The sequence below is a fragment of the Leuciscus leuciscus genome (assembly GCF_965113295.1).
Source record: "Leuciscus leuciscus genome assembly, chromosome: 5".
Taxonomy (NCBI): Eukaryota; Metazoa; Chordata; class Actinopteri; order Cypriniformes; family Leuciscidae; genus Leuciscus; species Leuciscus leuciscus.
This window is the reverse complement of record NC_138729.1, coordinates 27,667,641-27,681,487: the sequence shown is the minus strand read 5'-3', so window position 1 is coordinate 27,681,487 and position 13,847 is coordinate 27,667,641. Positions and strand designations below refer to the sequence as shown.

Sequence of the window (13,847 nt, the reverse complement as noted above, 5' to 3'; positions counted from 1 at the left end):
AAAAAATCACTATTTTGCTCATATCTCAATAACCATTTGTCTCAGCTTCAAGTGTCATACATCATTGGAATCCTTGGCTCAAGCCGAACAAGAAATATAGGAGGTATTTTATTTCCGGTATGCAAATTTTTCCGCCATTTTGGATTTTGTCCAAAACCTACTTTTGCGAACTAGTCCCTGGTTTTTTGCCCGATCGGAACCAAACCAGTGCAGAAATGTTCACAGTAGTCTGAATATCAATAATTATCGAAAAAAAGTTGAAATTTCGATTCACGGTCGCTAAGGGGTGCCAAAACGTTTGAAGAAGGCGGAGCCTATTTTACTAAAATGGCTATAACTCCAGAAGTAAATGAGGTATCTTCACCAAACTCGGTACACATGTGTAAGAGGTCAATCTGAGGTCACAGTAAAAAAATCGCGGCGATTGGCCACATGGTGGCGCTATAACATGAAAAAAACATAAAATGGGCTATAACCACCTGACCGTTAGTCCGATTGACTTGAAAATTGGTATGCAGTGTCTTGGTCCAAGGTGCCATGTATATCTATGAGGACATTAGTGTATCTCAAAAAACATGGCCGCCATCAGCCAATGAAGTTTGAGCACCTATTAGACAAGGTTAACGGAGGCCGATCGGAACGAAACTCGATGGGCATGTTCGACTCATGGCCCTAAAGGTCTGTAAGAATTTTGAAAGAAATCGGCCACTAGTTGGCGCTAACGAGTTTTATGGCTCTGTAATCACGTGGTGTTACACTTATCGTCACAAAATGCATATCATTTGATAGAGCTGCTCATCCTGAACAACTTTGCCTCTAGAACCATTCCTGTCAATCAAACCGTTCATTAAATATTCATGAATATGTTAAAAACCTACTTTTGCGAACTAGTCCCTGGTTTTTCGCCCGATCGGAACCAGACCAGTCTAGGACAATTCTCTGGACTCTCTAGATCAATAATTATCAAAAAAAAGTTGAACTTTTGCATTTGTATGGCTGTAATAGGGTCATTTATAAAATGGGCGTGGCAAAATACACTAAAAAGCCTATAAATCCTAAATGAAAACTCAGAACTTCACAAAAGTTGGTGAGCATATGTGACATGACATCATTAACAAGCATGCAACATTTTATGGAGATTGGACCAAAGGTGGCGCTATAACTGTTAAAAAGCTTTAAAACCATATATTTCCTATGGTAAACTGCCTGTATTGGCTGTAAATGGTCTTTTCCATCTCTGATCATATAGTTTTCATATCATAATGTTCAAAACTAGTGCAATACAATTCTCTGGACTCACTAGATCAATAATTGTCAGAAAAAGTTGAACTACTTCATTTGGATAGCTATAATAGGGTCACTTCAATATGTAGCCTTAAAATGAATACCATATTAAGCCAATAAGTGGTATTTTACTGCCCCCTGCTGTCATTTCATCATACTACTCCCTAATATTGTTATATAATTCATATTTAGACTTTATAAAATCATTATTTTAACATTTAACATGAAAACGAAAGTAAAACGGCATTTAAGCCACGCCCCCAAATACAAATTCATTCATAACTCGAAAACGGAAAGTCGTTGCGCGCTCAAATTTTGATGGTAAGGTCCTCTACGGGCTCTTGATCGAAACGTGTCGTCGCGGGCCTCGGGAGCGCGCCCCCCACGAATCGCAAATTCGTGGGACCCCCGATTTTGAACGGCCGAAACTCCCGACCCAGACCACCCCGAACCTTGTGTGAGAGCTCGTTGGAAAGGGCCCGTTCTAGGCTAGCTTCGATTCAAATGTGGTGTAATTTGCCCTGGGCATTCCAGAGATAAAAGCCCCAATAGATATGCCTTTGAACGGTCATAATTCCGGCCTCCAATCGCCCAAAAACACCGCGATGGTCTCATTCAACAGGGCTCCTCAAGAACTATCTATGCTCTGAATTTCAGAATTTTTCGCCTTCTGGTTCCCGAGATATAAGTGAAAAACCAAATTCCCATTCATTCATTCAAACACTTCAACTGTAAGATGGAGGCTGTAATTCCACTGTTGTCAACTAGAGGGAGCAGCAGTATTAGACATAGTATTAATCTTTTTATCAGCTTTCAGCTTTGGCCAACAAACAAATGGTTAAAGCAATCTTTTTAAAATTATTATTGGACTGATAATATAGATCACAATGAAATATATGAAATGGTTAGACCATTAAAATATTTTTTCACAATAACACATCCTAAAGACATTGAAAACATATTTGTATTTGTGTGTGTGTGTGTGTGTGTGTGTGTGTGTGTGTGTGTGTGTGTGTGTGTGTGTGTGTAAGCATGCATTATTGAGTTAACATGGAAAACACTTATATTACAATAACTATTATAACACAATCATATTTTGTCAGTGTTTATCACTTCATTTGCACTGACACTTCACATAATTGCTAGTAATGTGGTAAATCACGCTAGAAACATGGTAAATCATAGTAAATCATTGATGGTCTCATTCAACAGGGCTCCTCAAGCACTATCTATGCTCTGAGTTTCAGAATTTTTCGCCTTCTGGTTCCCGAGATATAAGTGAAAAACCAAGCACTTCAACTGTAAGATGGAAGCTGTAATACCACTGTCCACTAGAGGGAGCAGCAGTATTGCATATTATCTTTTCATTAGTTTTCAGTATTGGGAAACAAACAAATGCTTTAAAAAGCAATCTTTTTTTCTTTTCTTTTTTTTCTTTTCTTTTTTATATTATTAGATCACAAAGGAATTCTAATAGACCAATAAATATATTTTCTCAATAACATAATTCCAAAACATTAAAAACATATTTGTGTATGTTTATTTCTCTGTGTGTGTGTGTGTGTGTGTGTGTGTGTGTGTGTGTGTGTGTGTGTGTGTGTGTGTGTGTGTGTGTGTGTGTGTGTGTGTGTGTGTGTGTGTGTGTGTGTGTGTGTGTGTGTGTGTGTGTGTGTGTAAGCATGCATTATTGAGTTAACATGGAAAAACTGGTTTGCTTTAGTCCAGAAAACAGGTGAAAATCATGAAGTTTAAAGTGAAAGTGAGCCAATAAGTGGTCTTCTTCTGCCCTCTGCTGGCCATTCTACTTATTAATGAAGTCTTTTCACATGTGCTCACATTCATATTTAGACTCTAAAAATCACTTATATAACAATAACTATTATAACACAATCAGATTTTGTCAGTGTTTATCACTTCATTTGCACTGACACTTCACATAATTGCTAGAAACATGGTAAATCATTCTAGAACGTGGTAAATCATGGTAAACTATGCTAGAACAGGGTAAATCATGGTAAACCATGATAAACTATGGTAAATCATGTTAGAATGTGGTATATCATGGTAAATCATGCTAGAACAGGGTAAATCATGGTAAACTATGATAAATCATGATAAACTATGGTAAACCATGCTAGAATCACAGTAAACAATGGTAAATCATACTAGAATGTAGTATATCATGGTAAATCATGCTAGAATATGGTAAATCAAGGTAAACTAAGATAAAATCATGGTAAACTATGTAAATCATGCTAGAATCATAGTAAATAATACTAGAATGTGGTAAATTATTGTGGGAGGAGCCTATTTTACTAAAATGGCTATAACTCAAGAAGTAAATGATATATCTTCACCAAACTCAGTACACATGTGTATGGGTTCAATTTGAGGTCACAGTAAACTATTTTATGGAGATCGGTCCATAGATGGCACTATAACTGCTATAAAAAGCTTTAAAACCATATATTTCCTATGGTACATTGCCTGTATTTGCTGTAAATGGTCTTTTCCATCTATTGTGTCAGTGGTTACATGCTTGCTAAATAAAACTTAATAACTTTTGATGCTTTTGTGCTTAAAGGCCTTAAATGCTTGAACCCCGATAAATGCTGCTTGCAGCTTTAATTAGGGGTTCAAGCACGAAGTGCTGAAACCCTATTGTAATTGTGCTGATTTTTATTATTATTTTTCTTCCGCCGTAAAACGCATCGTGCAGCCCAAACCGTAAGAGCTGGAACCTTGAAACTTTGCCACATGGTAGTACAAAAATCGAGGAGAGGTTCAGAGAGTACGACCCCGATTGGCCCATAGGTGGCGCTATAGCGACCAAAAGCGCGAAACTGGTCATAACTCCTAGACCGTATGCCGCAGACTCAAGTGTCTTATATCAATGGAAAGCTGGACTCCTGAAGAACAAAACGTATATCTCCGATTTCATTTCCGGTATGCAAATTTTTCCGCCATTTTGAATTTTGTCAGAAAACTACTTTTGCGAACTAGTCCTAGGTTTTTCGCCCGATCGGAACCAAACCAGTGTAGAATTGTTCTCTGGAGTCTGAATATCAATAATTATCGAAAAAAAGTTGAAATTTCGATTCACGGTCGCTAGGGGGCGCAAAATTAACGTTGTGGGAGGAGCCTATTTTACTAAAACGGCTATAACTCCAGAAGTAAATGAGGTATCTTCACCAGACTCGGTACACACGTGTAAGAGATCAATCTGAGGTCACAGTAAAAAAATCGAGGCGATTTGCCACATGGTGGCGCTATAACATGAAAAAAACATAAAACAGGCTATAAGCACCTGACCGTTAGTCCGATTGACTTGAAAATTGGTATGCAGTGTCTTGGTCCAAGGTGCCATGTATGTCTATGAGGACATTGGCGTATCTAAAAAAACATGGCCGCCATCGGCCAATGAAGTTTGAGCACCTATTAGACAAGGTTAACGGAGGCCGATCGGAACGAAACTCGGTGGGCATGTTTTACTCATGGCCCTAGAGGTCTGTAAGAATTTTAAAAGAAATCGGCCACTAGTTGGCGCTAACGAGTTTTATGGCTCTGTAATCACGTGGTGTTACACTTATTGTCATAAAATGCATACCATTTGATAGATCTCCTCTTGTTGAACAACTTTGCCTCAAGAACCATTCCTGTCAATCAAACCGTTCATTAAATATTCGTAATTATGTTAAAAACCTACTTTTGCGAACTAGTCCCTGGTTTTTCGCCCGATCGGAACCAAACAAGTCTAGGACAATTCTATGGACTCTCTAGGTCAATAATTATCAAAAAAAAGTTGAGCTTTTGCATTTTTCGTATGGCTATAACAGGGTCATTTAGAAAATGGGCGTGGTAAAATGCACTCAAAAGCCTATAAATCCTAAACGAAAACTCAGAACTTCACGAAAATTGATGAGCATATGTGTCATAACCTGCTAAAGAAGCATGGAAAATTTTATGGAGATCGGACCATAGTTGGCGCTATAACTGTTAAAACGCTTTAAAACCATATATTTCCTATGGTAAATTGCCTGTATTTGCTGTAAATAGTGTCTTCTATCTATTATCGTATAATGTTCATATCATAATGTTCAAAACCAGTGCAGCACAATTCTCTGAACTCTCTAGATCAATAATTATCAGAAAAAAAGTTTAACTTCTTCAAAAGGTGATTTTATATGAATATAATGACATATTAAGCCAATAAGTGGTATTTTACTGCCCCCTGCTGTCATTTCATCATACTACTCCCTAATATTGTTATAAAATTCATATTTAGACTTTATAAAATCATTATTTTAACATTTACAATCACATTTTGTCAAAACTCATCTATTGAGTATTACTATTGACAATTGTGTTACACTGAGATATGGAAATGGACGAAAGTAAGTGAATGAAATGAAACGAAAGTATAACGGCATTTAAGCCACGCCCCCGAATACAAATTCATTCATAACTCGAAAACGGAAAGTCGTTGCGCGCTCAAATTTTGATGGTGAGGACCTCTCGGGGCTCTTGATCGAGACGTGTCGTCGCGGGCCTCGGGAGCGCGCCCCCCCGCGCATCGCAAGCCCGCGGACCCCCGACTTTGAACGACCGCAACTCCCGACCCAAACCACCCCGAACCTTGTGTGAGAGCTCGTTGGAAAGGGCGCGTCCTTGGCTAGCTTCGATTCAAATGTGGTGTTATTTGCCCTGGGCATTCCAGAGATAATAGCCCGAACAGATATGCCTTATAACAGTCATAACTCCCAGCCCCAATCGCCCAAAAACACATTGATGGTCTCATTCAACAGGGCTCCTCAAGCACTATCTATGCTCTGAGTTTCAGAATTTTTCGCCTTTTGGTTCCTGAGATATAAGTAAAAAAACAAATTCCCATTCATTCATTCAAACACTTCAACTGTAAAAAAAGCTATAATACCACTGTTGTCCACTAGAGGGAGCAGCAGGATTACGCATGATCTTTTAATTCGCTTTCAGTATTGGGAAATAAACAAATGCTTTAAGAAGCAATCTTTTTTATTACGATGTTTTTTGTTTTATTATGATATTTGTATATATTTTATTTTTTTATTATGATTATGAACGGTTTGATTGACATTAGTGATTCTTGAGGCAAAGTTGTTCAAGATGAGGAGATGAAGATATTTTCACAATATCACATCCTAAAAACATTGAAAACATATTTGTCTTTGTGTGTGTGTGTGTGTGTGTGTGTGTGTGTGTGTGTGTGTGTGTGTGTGTGTGTGTGTGTGTGTGTGTGTGTGTGTGTGTGTGTGTGTGTGTGTGTGTGTGTGTGTGTGTGTGTGTGTGTGTGTGTGGATGTGTTTGTGTTTGTGTGTGTGTCTGTGTGTGTAAGCATGCTTAATGGAAAGAACATGGAGAAACTGCTTTGTTTTACTGGTGGATAAAAAAGTCTTTCAAATGAAAGTGAGTCAATTAGTGGTCTTCTACTGCCCTCTGCAGGACATTCTACTTAATAAAATATTTTCATCTGTGCTTTTGCATTAGTTTTTGGACTATATAAAATTACTTGCATGAAAATCACCTATTATAACACAGTCATGTTTTGTCAAAGTTTATCACTTCATTTTTACTGAGCTCTCAGTTTGAACATTTCTGCCTCTCAGTGATTAATTTGAAATCTGAAAATGGTGTTATACAGAGGAGATTTGCAATTATCATTTTGTTACCTATCTTTTATTTTAAATATCTACATCTACAACAAAATGTGTGTGCATGTGTGTGTTCAAGCATGGTTAGTGTATTAAGTATTATTGTTTAAGTATTATTGTTTTCATTTACATTTTAACCACCAGAAGAACACTCATTGGTTCATTCTGCTCACTAAAATATTATTTTTCATTTTTTTTTCCATTTGAAATATTGTTTAAACTTAATAAAATCATTAAAATAACATTTCAAATCATATTTTGTCTGTTTATAAATCCCACAGACTCACATTGGCTGCAATACTAATGTTTTTGTAAAACACAGACCTGATAGTCTAATCTGTGTGTATTGTGCATATATTATTGATATTATTACTATTGCAAATCATGTTATTGTAACTCATATCTTAATAGAATATTATTTGTAATTTTAATTCTTTATTTCTTAATTGTTTTTTTGATTACTACAGATATTATCACCAAAGATATCAACTACACCTTCACTTTTAGTATTGATACGCTGCACACACAGCACAATCACACACTCACTAATGCATTCAAATAAATGTAATCTTACTGTGCTACTTTATTTGTACATGATTAGAATGAACAGAAATCTAAGACTATTTTTCTTCTTTTGTTAAAGCCATTTCAGACTCCAAGTAAGCATTATATTACTAATCATCTATTTTAAAGGTGCCATACAATTGAAAACTGTATTTATCTTGGCATAGTTGAATGATAAGAGTTCTGGACATGGAACTGACATACCGTGAGCCTCAAACACCATTGTTTCCTCCTTCATGTGTAAATCTCCTGTTTGCAAAAGACCGCTGAAAAATGAGTGAATCCCACCATAACACCGACTGTGACGTTGGAGTCAGGATCATTAATATTTATACCCCCCAAATTTGGATTTTCCAGTCAATGTTCTAGGCCAGGCAGTGTTAATGTGGACCTGCACAGCTGAATCATCAGAAGATCTGCAGGTATTGTGAAGAAGCAAGCAAGGACAATAGTGAAAATGGCAGATCATGGCTATAAATGTTATGTCTGAGGCTGTGCTGAGGATCTGAGAACTTTTCATTCCCTTCCCACAAAAGAGAACTGTCAACAGGCATGGTTGATGTTTACAACAGGATACCTCACCATTTTAATTCAAAGCTGTTAGTTTGCTCTTAACGGAGGCCGATCAGAACGAAACTAGGTGGGCATGTTCGACTCGTGGCCCTAGAGGTCTGTAAGAATTTTGAAAAATCAGCCACTAGTTGACGCTAACAGGTTTTACGGCTATGTAATCACGTGATGTATATCATTTGATAGATCTCCTCATACTGAACAACTTTGCCTCAATAACTACTGCTGTCAATCAATTTGTTCATTAAATACTTGCGATTATGTTAAAAACCTACTTTTGCGAACTAGTCCTAGGTTTTTCGCCCGATCGGAAATATACCAGTGCAGTACAATTCTCTGGAAGCTCTAGATTATTAATTATATAAAAAACAGCCATAACAGGATCATTTAGAAAATGGGTATGGCAAAAAACACTCAAAAGCCTGTAAATCCTAAACAAAAACTCAGACAACTCACTAAACTGCCTTATGTGCTTAAAGACCCTAAATGCTTGAACCCCGCTAAATGCTGCTTGCAGCTTTAATTATTATTATTATTCTGTTATTTCTTCCGACTAGGCGTCTATGGCAGCCCATAGAACCGCTTGCGGGAAAGTTATGAAATTTGGCACACTGGTAGATGACCATCTGAAAAGTCACCATAGCAAATTTGGTGTCTTAAAACCAATCCCTCTAGCGCCACCAACTGTCCAAAGTTTCACTTTTATTATGCTAATAACTTTTGAACCATTTGGCCAATCAACAAAATTCTTTTTTCCTCTGATTCCTGAGCTCATGACGATTCGATTGCACCCTATGACGTCATTTTCTGGCTTATAAATATGGCCGCCATTTTGAATGTGCTGAAAAAGCTACTTTTTCGAACTCGTCCTAGACGGTTTGTCCGATTTGCACGAAAATTGAACCAGATCATCTTCAGGCAGTGCTGACCAAAAGTTATGGAATTCAAATTGATTCGTCAAACCGTTTTCGAATAACGCTCGAACACATTTTACGTAGCGCTTGCAAAAACAGTCGTAGGGCTGTATCTCCGCAACGTTTTATCGGATTCAGACCAAAATTGGTACAGGTCATCACAAGCATGACCTGAGGCTACATGCTGCGTTTCGGCGCAGCGCCACCTACTGGTCCGGAGATATGAAAAAGGGCTATTTTTGCTTATAACTTCTGAACAATTTGTCCAAAAATCATAAAATTGGTCTCGTTAGATTCAGGGCAACATGCCGAGTCGACTGATATCAAATTTTACCATATCGGCCATTTTGACTGTCGGCCATTTTGAATTTTGTGCTAAAATGCTGTATTTTAAGAACGCATGAACGGATTGTTACGAAACTTGGTATGGGTCATCAGCACGATGTTCTGAAGGAGCGTGAGAAGTTTCGAAACAGCGCCACCTAGTGGTGAAATTTTTTCTTCAAATGCTTATAACTTTGGGTGTGGTTGACTTATTTTCACCAAACTCATCTCATTAGACTCCTGAATCCTTGCCGAGTCCAACGATACCAAACATGCTAGGTTTCGCCTCACGGTTTGTGTAGCGTTGTGATTTAGCGCTTAAAAAACATTTGGCTATATCTTCGAAACCGTTTGTCCGATCGAGACGAAACCACCGTCAGAAGTTTGGAAACATAGGTCGATAGCTATACGCCAATGCCCAAATGCGAAAATATTGATGTTTAGGGGTAGTAAATTCCAATCAAAGTCATGTGTCAGTCATTTTTTACGTGTTTTTTCATATAAATGTCTATAACTCTGAAGCGAATTGAGATATTTTCACCAAAATCGACACACATATGTATGGGCTCACTCTGAGGACACATAAAAAAAATTGTGGGACTGAGCCTCTTGGTGGCGCTATAACAGAACAAAACATGAAATTCCCATTGACTTCAATACAGTTTTGTGAAATAAAATGCTATACTGAACAAATGCATTGGTGTAATATTACGAAACTCAGAATGTGCCATCAGCACCATCCCCTGAAGGTACCCAAAATATTTTGAGACAGCGCCACCTAATGGTCAAAAGTGACAATCAATTAAATCATATTTTTAATTACTCTTTCTATGATTTTTCAGCCATTTCGCCTAAAATCCTCTTTAAATGTCTTTAATTGCTCATTGTTGCAGTTGATCTGACACTTTCAGCCATGTCTTGTCGTCTTATTCTGCTTGGCCCCGGTAATGGCTGCTTGCAGCTATATTTATTATTATTCTTCTTCCGCCATGGGAGTCTATGGCAGCCCATAGAACCGATTGCGGGAAAGTTGTTTTGGTTTGACATTCTGATAGAGGACAGTCCCAACATTAAATACACCAATTTTGGTGTTTCTAAGTCACTCCCTCTAGCGCCACCACCTGTCCAAAGTTTCACTTTTATTATGCTAATAACTTTTGAAGCGTAAGGCCAATCAACAAAATTCTTTTTTCCTCTGATTCCTGAGCTCATGCCGATTCGATTGCACCCTATGACGTCATTTTCCGGCTTATAAATATGGTCGCCATTTTGAATGTGCTGAAAAAGCTACTTTTTCGAACTCGTCCTAGACGGTTTGTCCGATTTGCACGAAAATTTAACCAGATCATCTTCAGGCAGTGCTGACAAAAAGTTATGGAATTCAAATTGATTCGTCAAACCGTTTTTGAATAACGCTCGAACACATTTTACATAGCGCTTGCGAAAACAGTCGTAGGGCTGTATCTCCGCAACGCTTTATCGGATTCAGACCAAAATTGGTACATGTCATCACAAGCATGACCTGAGGCTACATACTGCGTTTCGGCGCAGCGCCACCTACTGGTCCAGAGATATGAAAAATGGTTATTTTTGCTTATAACTTCTGAACAGTTTGTCCAAAAATCAAAGAATTGGTCTTGTTAGATTCAGGGCGACATGCCGAGTCGACTGATATCCAATTTTACCATATCGGCCATTTTGACTGTCGGCCATTTTGAATTTTGTGCTAAAATGCTGTATTTTACGAACGCATAAACGGATTGTTACGAAACTTGGTATGGGTCATCACCACGATGTCCTGAAGGAGCCTGAGAAGTTTCAAAACAGCGCCACCTAGTGGTGAATTTTTTTTTTTAAATGCTCATAACTTTGGGTGTGGTCGATTTATTTTCACGAGACTCATCTAATTAGACTCCTGAATCCTTGCCGAGTCCTACGATACCAAACATGCTAGGTTTCGCCTTACGGTTTGTGTAGCGTTGTGATTTAGCGCTTAAAAAACATTTGGCGATATCTTCGAAACCGCTTGTCCGATCGAGACGAAACCACCGTCAGAAGTTTGGAAACATAGGTCGATAGCTATACGCCAATGCCCAAATTCGAAAATATTGATAGTAAGGGGTAGTAAAATCCAATCAAAGTCATGTGTCAGTCATTTTTTACGTGTTTTTTCATATAAATGTCTATAACTCCGAAGCGAATTGAGATATCTTCACCAAAATTGACACACATATGTATGGGCTCACTCTGAGGACACGTAAAAAAAATTGTGGGACTGAGCCTCTTGGTGGCGCTATAACAGAACAAAACATGAAATTCCCATTGACTTCAATACAGTTTTGTGAAATAAAATGCTATACTGAACAAATGCATTGGTGTAATATTACGAAACTCAGAATGTGCCATCAGCACCATCCCCTGAAGGTACCCAAAATATTTTGAGACAGCGCCACCTAATGGTCAAAAGTGACAATCAATTAAATCATATTTTTAATTACTCTTTCTATGATTTTTCAGCCATTTCGCCTAAAATCCTCTTTAAATGTCTTTAATTGCTCATTGTTGCAGTTGATCTGACACTTTCAGCCATGTCTTGTCGTCTTATTCTGCTTGGCCCCGGTAATGGCTGCTTGCAGCTATATTTATTAGGGGTTCAAGCACGAAGTGCTGAAACCCTATTGTAATTGTACTGATTTTTTTAGGGGTTCAAGCACGAAGTGCTGAAACCCTATTGTAATTGTCCTGATTTTTAGGGGTTCAAGCACGAAGTGCTGAACACCTATTGTAATTGTAAGGATTTTTATTAGGGGTTCAAGCACGAAGTGCTGAAACCCTATTGTAATTGTCCTGATTTTTATTATTATTTTTCTTCTGCCGTAAAACGCATCGTGCAGCCCAAACCGTAAGAGCTGGAACTTTGAAACTTTGCCATATGGTAGTACAAAAATCGAGGAGAGGTTATCAAATTATGACCTCGAATGGCCCATAGGTGGCGCTATAGCGACCAAAAGCGCGAAACTGCTCATAACTCCTAGACCGTATGTCGTAGACTCAAGTGTCTTATATCATTGGAAAGCTGGATGCCTGACGAACAAAACGTATATCTCCGATTTCATTTCCGCCATGATAGATTTTCCGCCATTTTGAATTTTGTCAAAAACCTACTTTTGCGAACTAGTCCCTGGTTTTTTGCCCGATCGGAACCAAACCAGTGCAGAAATGTTCTCTGGAGTCTGAATATCAATAATTATCGAAAAAAAGTTGAAATTTCCATTCACGGTCGCTAAGGGGCGCCCAAATGTATGTTGTGGGAGGAGCCTATTTTACTAAAACGGCTATAACTCCAGAAGTAAATGAGGTATCTTCACCAAACTCGGTACAAATGTGTAAGAGGTCAATTTGAGGTCACAGTAAAAAAACCGCGGCGAATGGCCACATGGTGGCGCTATAACATGAAAAAAACATAAAACGGCCCATAACCACCTGACCGTTAGTCCGATTGACTTGAAAATTGGTATGCAGTGTCTTGGTCCAAGGTGCCATGTATGTCTATGAGGACATTGGCGTATCTCAAAAAACATGGCCGCCATCGGCCAATGAAATTTGAGCACCTATTAGACAAGGTTTACGGAGGCTGATCGGAACAAAACTCGGTAGGCATGTTCGACTCATGGCCCTAGAGGTCTGTAAGAATTTTGAAAGAAATCGGCCACTAGTTGGCGCTAACGAGTTTAATGGCTCTGTAATCACGTGGTGTTACACTTATTGTCACAAAATGCATACCATTTGATAGATCTCCTCTTGTTGAACAACTTTGCCTCAAGAGCCATTGCTGTCAATCAAACCGTTCATTAAATATTCGTAATTATGTTAAAAACCTACTTTTGCGAACTAGTCCCTGGTTTTTCGCCCGATCAGAACCAAACCAGTCTAGGACAATTCTATGGACTCTCTAGGTCAATAATTATCAAAAAAAAGTTGAACTTTTGCATTTTTCTCATGGGTATATTGGGTCATAAAGAAAATGGGCGTGGCAAAATGCACTCAAAAGCCTATAAAACCTAAACGAAAACACAGAACTTCACAAAAATGTATGCGCATATTTGTCATAACATGCTAAAGAAGCCTGGAAATTTGTATGGAGATCGGACCAAAGGTGGCGCTATAACTGTTAAAACACTTTAAAACCATATATTTCCTATGGTAAATTGCCTGTATTGGCTGTGAATGGTCTTTTCCTATGAAAAATTCCATAGGAAATAATTTGATCAAAATGAAATAATTTTCATATAATAATGTTCATGACTCTTAATAAGCATGAAACATTTCAGACAGATCAGACAAAATTTGCCTCTATAACAGTCAAAAAGGTAAAAATTATATAACATGTCATTAAGCCAATAAGTGGTATTTTACTGCTTTTATTCATGCCTGGTGTAAAAATTATGACTAGTACTATTATACAAAAGTTGAGAGTACAGGACATTAGGAACTTTAGACACAG

The 13,847-nt window shown here is 38.0% G+C and overlaps 1 long non-coding RNA gene across 1 annotated transcript; it reads right to left on the bottom strand.

Moving 5' to 3' along the window:
- Positions 1-2,856: 2,856 nt before the first annotated feature.
- LOC309498238 lies at positions 2,857-12,844 on the bottom strand. The gene is made up of 2 exons (XR_014205889.1): positions 12,123-12,844; positions 2,857-3,942 (listed from the first exon to the last, which is right to left on the bottom strand). It is a non-coding gene; the product is annotated as an uncharacterized lncRNA (long non-coding RNA).
- Between the last annotated feature and the right edge of the window lie 1,003 nt (positions 12,845-13,847).